Source organism: Mastomys coucha, unplaced genomic scaffold (genome assembly GCF_008632895.1).
Source record: "Mastomys coucha isolate ucsf_1 unplaced genomic scaffold, UCSF_Mcou_1 pScaffold22, whole genome shotgun sequence".
In the NCBI taxonomy this organism is placed as follows: Eukaryota; Metazoa; Chordata; class Mammalia; order Rodentia; family Muridae; genus Mastomys; species Mastomys coucha.
Genome location: NW_022196905.1, coordinates 211,468,038 through 211,476,408, shown reverse-complemented (window position 1 = coordinate 211,476,408; position 8,371 = coordinate 211,468,038). Strand labels below are relative to the sequence as shown.

At 49.6% G+C, this 8,371-nt stretch overlaps 1 protein-coding gene across 1 annotated transcript in view; it reads right to left on the bottom strand.

The window, feature by feature from the left end:
* Positions 1–7,534, bottom strand: part of Nwd1 (NACHT and WD repeat domain containing 1) — a 63,623-nt gene extending 56,089 nt beyond the window's left edge. Inside the window, exon 1 of the mRNA XM_031340305.1 lies at positions 7,214–7,534. The gene's annotated coding sequence lies outside the window, so the exon portion shown is untranslated. The remainder of the gene's footprint in view (positions 1–7,213) is intronic.
* Between the last annotated feature and the right edge of the window lie 837 nt (positions 7,535–8,371).

The window sequence follows — 8,371 nt, the reverse complement described above, 5'->3', positions numbered from 1 at the left end:
GGGGGAGAAGGAGGAGGAGGAGAAGGAAGAAAAGGAGGAGGAGGAGGAGGTGGAGGGAGAGGAGGAGGAGGAGGAGGAGGGAGAGGAAGAGGAGAAGGAGGGAGAGGAGGAGGGAGAGGAGGAGGGAGAGGAGGAGGGAGAGGAGGAGGAGAAAGAAGAAGAGAAGGAAGAAAAGGAGGAGGAGGAGGAGGAAGAAGAAGAAGAGAAGGAGAAGGAGGAGGAGGAGGAAGAGAAGGAGGACAAAAACAAGAACAAGAAAGATGGGGCCAGCAAGAAGGCTCAGCAGTAGAGGAGCTTGCTGCCAAGCCTGCCCACCTGCCCCACAGGACTGAAGGAACAGGCTCTTCTTGAAAGTTGCCTTCTGACCTCCACACACATATGCTGTCCTGCTGCACACATAACTATCTCCACCAAAAGACCACACACAAAATTAACGAAATCTCAAAATGTCATGGAGTCAAACCAAGGAAACCAACCGATCCACATCAGCGGCGTCACCTGCGTGAGCTCCACAATATCACAACCAAAGCTGCCCTCAGCCCCAGCCCAGGAGAATGATCCCAATGTGGCATGTGGGACAGGGAACACTGGGAGAAGGAGCCTCTGGCCCCAGCACACAGGAGGACTTTCCGTTGCTTTCCAACCCTATGCAGTTGTGTAAATTTTCACTGTGTCCTCCTTATCTGAGGGGGATGTGACTCTTAGACCAAGAATGGGGGAGGCCCCTGGGTTTTATCCCTTGTACTGCAACAAAACAAGAGAATGCACCAAGTACAGCCAGGACTCTCAGCTGATCACAAGCCAGATAAACAAGGACAGTCACGTGCAAATACAGGCTGATCCATTCTAGGCTCTGTTTGTAACACATCAAAGGATTATTCCCAGTTCCTCTGAAACACAGAGTGAACCAGGTACGTTTGTTTTGCTTGTGTGCTTGCTCACAGGTTCTATGTCAGGGACAACACCCCTGAGCCATACCCCCAGCCTCTCATTGGGACTTTCTAGACAGGGCTCCACCACAACCCAAAGTAACTGACTCAAAATACCTATTCAGAGTCTGACTTGGGAACTGTCCAGGATGGCGTCTGGGACCCATCTCCTAAACACCTGTTCCTTTCCCAATCTGTCTTATCAACTTTATAGGCTGTTTTGACTGGCTCATAAAATACTTATCATATAGTAAATTCAGGCCAGAGCCTAGGTAAGAGTGAAGGTTACATCATGAGACACACTAAGCCGGTCAGTGGTGGCGCACGCCTTTAATCCCAGCACTTGGGAGGCAGAGACAGGCAGATTTCTGAGTTCAAGGCCAGCCTGGTCTACAGAGTGAGTTCCAACCCTGTCTCCAAAAGAGAGAAAAAAGAGGGAGAGAGAAAGAGAAAGAGAGAGAAAGAAAGAGAGAGGGAGGGAGAGAGATGGAGGGGAGAGAGAGAGAGAGAGGGAGAGAGAGAGAGAGAGAGAGAGAGAGAGAGAGAGAGAGAAAGAGAGAGAGAGAGAGAAGTCTGAAACCAGAGACCTGCACATGGCTCCAGTGTCTGAATTTTTTAGGCATATACAGAGCTTGGGGTGTGGGGAACCCAGGTTCAGTCCCAGCACTGACAAGCCAACAGATTAAAAAAAATACATGCAATCCATGTGACAAGCAATAATGAATTCAACAGTGCTGTCAGCCAAAGGTCACACAGTCATTACTGAAAAATTAAACATGGCTGTGATTGGTGGCATATGCCTTTAATCCTAGCACTCAGGACACAGAGGCAAGCCGATCTCTGTAAGTTCAAGGCCAGCCTGGTCTACAGTGTGAGCCTGGACAGCCAGGGCTACCCAGAGAAACCCTGCTTCAGAAAAAAAAATGTTTAAGTGAATAAATAAAATAAAAATTGGCTAGTAGAACATGCTCTACAGTGGAAGGAGAACCTGACTCAGAGTTTACATCTCCTGCAACTCAAGCAGACCCAAAGGGAAGCTTTGCATTTGGAAGATCAACAATTAGATGCTGGTGCCCTGTGGAGCTCCAAGCTCAGCAACAGTGCTGTGTGCTCAGTGACAGTGCTGCATGCTCAGTGACAGTGCTGTGTTTTCAGTGACAGTGCTGCATGCTCAGTGACAGTGCTGCATGCTTGGTGAATTCAGCCTGCAGTATGAACCTGACTGTAAAAGTATTTATACCATGGAAATTGGGAGCTAAGGCAGATCTACACATTTTCATGTGCAGTTTAATTTAATGTAAAGATCAGAGTAAATATTGCCAAGGACAAAGCCATGTACAGCTAACACTGTTACAAAGCACATAGCTTGGTCAGAGGACCAACATACAATTTAAAGCACAGGGGTTAGTTATTGAGATGGCTTGCGTGAAGGGACTTGCCAGCAAGCCTGAAGATCCAAGTTCAGTTCCTTGGACCCACCTGGTAGAAGAAGAGAAGCAAATCCTGAAAGTTATCCCTTCTGTGCACAGCTCATGTGCCCCCACATACACACAGGATTAAATAAATGCATAAAAATAAGGGAGGACCTAGGAATGTGGCTCAGTAGTAGAGTGCTTGCCTAACATAAACTGGATTCAATCTCTACAACAAAAACATCAAATAAATAAATAAACACAAAAAGAAATCTTTTCTAAAGGAAATGCTTGGAAAGGAGGTTAGCAGTTTGGCTCAGTGAGAGAGCATTTGGGGGACAGACATGCATGAAGACCCTTGTCTGCAGACAGGTTATTGCAGCACCTGTTAAGTGTGTGAGAAATGCTGGGTTCTGCCTCCAGCAATTTCTAAGCATACACAAGACAAAACATAAAAAGCAGAGAAAAGCACACAGGGCATTTCTTGTGACCACTGATTGCAGTGCCAAGCCATTCACTGTGTTCAGCAGTTTAGTCTGTGGTGGAGAAAGAAACAGAGAGTCCAGGAGGAGCCCTGACAATGATTCTGATGTGGGTCACCAGCCCATGTCTGCTCTCACACATCTTTTGGAGGACACCCTGAGGCATTGCTACCATCAAGAGTGGCCACTTGTCTCAAGCCATTGCCCCACCCTTACCTGAGGTGACAGAGCTGATGAAGATGACCACAGCATTGCTGGAAGAGGGTGCTGGCAGGGAGCCTGCCTGGCCGTGGAGAAGCCGCTGGCGAGTGCCAGGGCTGAGGGGCCCTACATCCATGCTTCCCATTCGCCTGGATAATTCTTCCCCAGGAAAGGTCCTGAGACCTATGCACCTCACAGGAACAGCTGAGGAGCCCTCCTGGGAGGCTGGCCAGGTACGGCCATCTGTGAGAGGGGATGCATCTCACCCTCTGGGGCCTCTTGGTTACCTGCTACCCCTAGCACTCTTGGAGAGATGCCCAGATACTTGTCAGCAAGTGCTAACAGGCTGTGGGACAGAGGCTTTCCCCAGTGTGGCTGGATGTTGTTGCCTCCTTCAGGCACTAGAGTAGTCCTCCAGCTTCTAAAGGAAGCTTCAGTGATCACCATAGCAACCACAGTTCGCAGCACTAGGTGCTGGAGCCGAGGGAGCAGACAATCTTTCCAATACCTGGCTCCCCTGGGGCCTCTATGGTAAATTGAGCCTGAGCCCAGGTGTGCAGAGGGAGTCTAAGGGATGCTGGGAGCCATGAGTACACCTGGCATTGGGAAGAGATTCCACTCCATTCCACCCTCTCTGCCCCTCTCATAGGCCAGCATTCAGGCACAGTGAAAGTTTTAAAAGATAATTGTCTCACCTGGAGCACACATCAATGTTGGAAGACATCAGGAATAGGGAATTGGGAATAGGGGTATCAGGAGCATCAAGTGAGTGGGGAGGGCTTGGGGAATGGCTTAGGGGTGAAGCCTCTACCTAGAATCCCCCAGTGAGGGGCTGGGGGTATGACTCAGGGGTGGGCTCCATCCCTAGAATCCTCAGTGACCAGTGGTATGGATGGCTCAAATGTGGTCTAGTTTCTAACATGCACAAAATCCTAGCTCAGGGCCAGGTAGTGGCGGCGCACGCCTTTAATCCCAGCACTTGGGAGGCAGAGGCAGGTGGATTTCTGAGTTCAAGGCCAGCCTGGTCTACAGAGTGAGTTCAAGGCCACCCTGGCCTACAGAGTGAGCTCCAGGACAGCCAGGGCTATACAGAGAAACCCTGTCTGGAAAAACAAACCCAAAAAAACCAAAAACCAAAAACCTTAGCTCAGTGGCTCTTCTTAACCTGTGGACCACAACTCCCTTGACAGTCAAAAGACAGCTTCACAAGGGATTGTCTGAGATCCTCAGAAAAGACATTATAACAGTAGCAAAAATCGTTGTAAGGTAACAATGAAGATAATGTTATGGTTGGGAATCACCACAGCGTAAAGAACTGTACTGAAGGATCACAGCCTTACTGTCTCTGAGAGGCCCTGCCAGAGCCTAGCAAATACAGAGAGGGGCGGATGCTCGCAGCCAACCATTGGACTGAGCGTGGTGTCCTCAATAGAGGAGTTAGAGAAGGGACTGAAGGAGTTGAAGGGATTTGCAACCCCATAGGAAGAACCACAATATCATATCAACCAACCAGACCCCTCCAGAGCTTCCAGGGACTAAGCCGTCAACAAAGGAGTACACATGGCTCCAGCTGCATATGTAGCAGAAGATGGCCTTGTCATGCATCAATGGGAGGAGAGGTCCTTGGTCCTATGAAGACTCAATAGATGCCCCAGTGTAGGGGAATCAAGGGTGAGGAGGTAGGAGTGGGTGGGTGGGTGGGTGAACACCCTCATAGAAGCAGGGGGAGGGAGGATAGGGGGTTTCTGGGATGGGGGGAACCGGGAAAGGGGATAACATTTGAAATGTAAATAAAGAAAATATCCAATAAAAAAGAAAAAAATAACATTTGATCTACAGCTGAAAAAAAAAAAGGATTCCAGCCTTAGGAAGGTTGAGAACTACTGGCCTAGACTGACTCTAATGCAGATGTGGAGAATTGGGAAGGAGAAATGGAGAGGGAAAAAGAGGGGGGAAACCTCCCTGGCTGTGTTTGACGCCCCCCCACTTCTCAGTCCTATTGACTCCAGTGGCAGACATAGAATGAGCCTATGTGTCATCTCATGTAGCATAAGTGCCGGCTCCTGCATTGTCTTGTCTCCTTGGAATATGGAAGCTTCAGGCCTGCTGGTTCCGGCATCAGCTCTATCTTCTGTGAATTGAGAGCAATAACCCCTCAGGACCCCTGCCCCACAAGAAATCTTTCAGGTAGCATCATAGGTCAACAGGAGAATTAATGTGGAATATGAGCTAAGCACTGAAGATACACAGACTGTCAAGGCCCCACACACAGAGAGTGCTTGATGGGCAGAGAGAGAGAGAGAGAGAGAGAGAGAGAGAGAGGAAGAAAAAAAGGATACGTAGATCTACAGATAGATAGGTAGGTAGATGCATTATATTATGTTGTCACCTACATGAAATATTAATATGTTAAAGGTACGGCTTGGTGGATATCTGTGACCCCAGCACTCTGGAGGGTGAAGCAGAAAGGTCATAAGTCACACACCAGCCTAGGTTATAGCAACACCCTATCTGAGGAGGCTGGAGAGAAGCACTGGCTGCTCTTCCAGAGGACCCAGGTTCAGTTCCCAGCACCCACATGGTACCTTACAACCACCTACAACTCCAATTTTAGGGATCCAGCACCCCCTCTTCTGGCTGGTGAGAGCACTGCACACACATGGTACACAGACCAGAGGTGATGGTAGACACCTTTAATCCCAGTACTCAGGAGGCAGAGGCAGGTGAATCTCTATGGTTCCAAGACCAGCCTGGTCTATAAAGTGACAGAGAGACCCTGTCTCAAAAAACTAAAAAATAAAGTCAAGGGTTAAAAAGCAGAACAGAACAAAACAAAACTACAGGGCTGGCAAGATGGATCAGAAGGCGAAGGAGCTTGCAGCTAAGCCTCATGAGTTGAGCTGGTCCCTGGACCAATATGGTGCTGTCCACACACAGGCTGTGTCACACTCATACACACAAAACCGCATCATATTCAGCATGTGGACATGCACCCTTGACGATCACTTCCAGGTGTTTAGAGGAGGCTCAGAACCATTTTGGTCTTGATCTTCACCCCAAGACCCCAGGTCTTTATGCCCTCTGACCCTGGCTTACTCAATTTCTTCACGACACTGAACCACTCTGTGAAAAGGGGTGTGGGGGAGAGTGTGCCCTGTTGGCCCCTAGCTGTACCAGCTAAAGATCAAAATCACCACCCACCATTGCCACGAAAGTCCACAATCAAAAATCTCTCCAGATGTCACTGCCTCCCTGGGGGCAGGATCTCCTTGGTAAAAGTCCCCTGGCCTAAACTGGACATGGTGGCACACACCTGTAAGCACATGGGTGCTTGCCTAGTATGGGAGTCAGAAGGTGGAGGCAGGAGGATCAGGAGTTCAGAGTCATCCTTATTTATATACGTGGTGAGCTCAAGGCCAGTATGGATTTCATGAGGCTACCTCATAGACACCAAGTGGGTAGGGGTGGGGAAGCACTCAGGGTATGCATACCAGAGAAACTATTGTTCCACCCCAGCCTGGGTCAGCATAGCAAATGGAGGCCAGGCTGGATTATAGGAGATCCTGCCTCAAAAAGGCAGAAGGTGGGGCTGGTGAGATGGCTCAGTGGGTAAGAGCACTGACTGCTCTTCCGAAGGTCATGAGTTCAAATCCCAGCAACCACATGGTGGCTCACAACCACCTGTAATGAGATCTGACGCCCTCTTCTGGTGCATCTGAAGACAGCTACAGTGTACTTAATTATAATAATAAATAAATCTTTGGGCCAGAGTGAGCAGGGACTGAGCGAGCGGGGCCCACCGGAGTGAGCAGAGATCCTAAAAAAATCAATTCCCAACAACCAGATGAAGACTAGTGTACTCACATACATAAAATAAATAAATAAATAAATTTAAAAAGGCAGAAGGTGTGAGGAGGGAGGAGGAGAAGGAAAAGGAGGAAGAAGAGGAGGAAGAGGCTGAGGAAGAGAAGGTGGAGAGGAAGAGGAGGAGAGAAGGAGGAGGAAGAAGAGGAGGCGGAGGACTTGTCTGTACTTTACCTCTACCCTTTGCACATGCTAAACTAAATCTTTCCCATTCTCATTTCAGTTTAAATGCTACCTCTTCTGAAGGACACATCACATCCTTGATTCGACGTGTCCTTTCAACCACTCTGCGTGGGGCCTGCCCCGTATTCTGTGCCATACTCACCCTCAGCTCCCACGGCCCTCCATGTTCAGTATCTGCTTCCTGGGAAGTGTGGGACACACAGGTGCATAAGTCCTGAAGTGCAAACACTTCAGCAAGAATGGGGTGTCTTCTGTGCGTTCAGGGCCCTTTGCAAGCGCCGGCCCCGGGCTCTCTCCAAGATGCCTGCTTCCCTCTTGCTGCCATGGAGCGTATCATTTGGAAATCTCTAGGAGAAGCGCATGATTCCTGGGCCCAGAGCCACAGCGGAAACAAGGCTCTGCCTCTCCTGGTAACTTTTGTCTTAGGTACTTTGGTCACCCAGCTGAGTTCTCCCAGCAACTGGGATAAAGGAAAGGAACTGGCTGTGCCACAGTCCAGGCCGGGCACCCAGCCAGGCCCAGTGGTTAACTGTTGTGTGCCAGGCTTGACAGTTCACAGCAGCCACGCTGTCTGTGAGAGCGGTGCGTGATGCTGTCTGGTCCACATCTGGTGCTGGCTGTCATGCCAACCCAGGGCCACGGGGAAGTGTGCTTCAGCGCTGGAGAGAGGGTCAGAGGTTGAGAGCGATTGTTGTTCTTCCTGACTACCTGTGCTCTGTTACTGAGCAACCACATTGGATGTGACTCACAACCACCTGTACCTCCAGCCCATCAGTAAGGCAGGGACTGAAGCAGAGGCCACAGAGGGTGCCGCGTACTGGTCTGCTGCCCATGGCTGGCTCAGCCTCTGCTTCCTTAGGCACCCAAGGACCACCTGCCCGGGGGCACCACCCAGAGTGAGCTGGCCCTCCCACACCAATCACTAACTAAGAAAATACAGCTGTCTAATTTGACTTAAGGCCCACTCAACAGGAAGGAGGTTAAACTGTGGTCTCCAACCCCCCTTTGCTTGGGAGCGACTTGGTTTCCGTATGCAGCCCCACAGGCTGGAAGCTGGGGCTGGACACCCGCTGTGTGGAACACTGACTGCTGCTCCTTAGATCAAAGACTGAGCAGGTCTCATGTTTATGTTAAAAGTTTGCCGGATCTTTCTTTCAAGATCCTCCTCTGGTCTGGTGTTATGTTAGATGGGCAGGTTTCGATTTCCTCTGGGTCTGATTCCTAAGCGTAACTATAAATACTGAGTGAATTACAGTAAAGGTCTCTCTCATCATCACATCTACCTGGCGTCCGTGTCCTT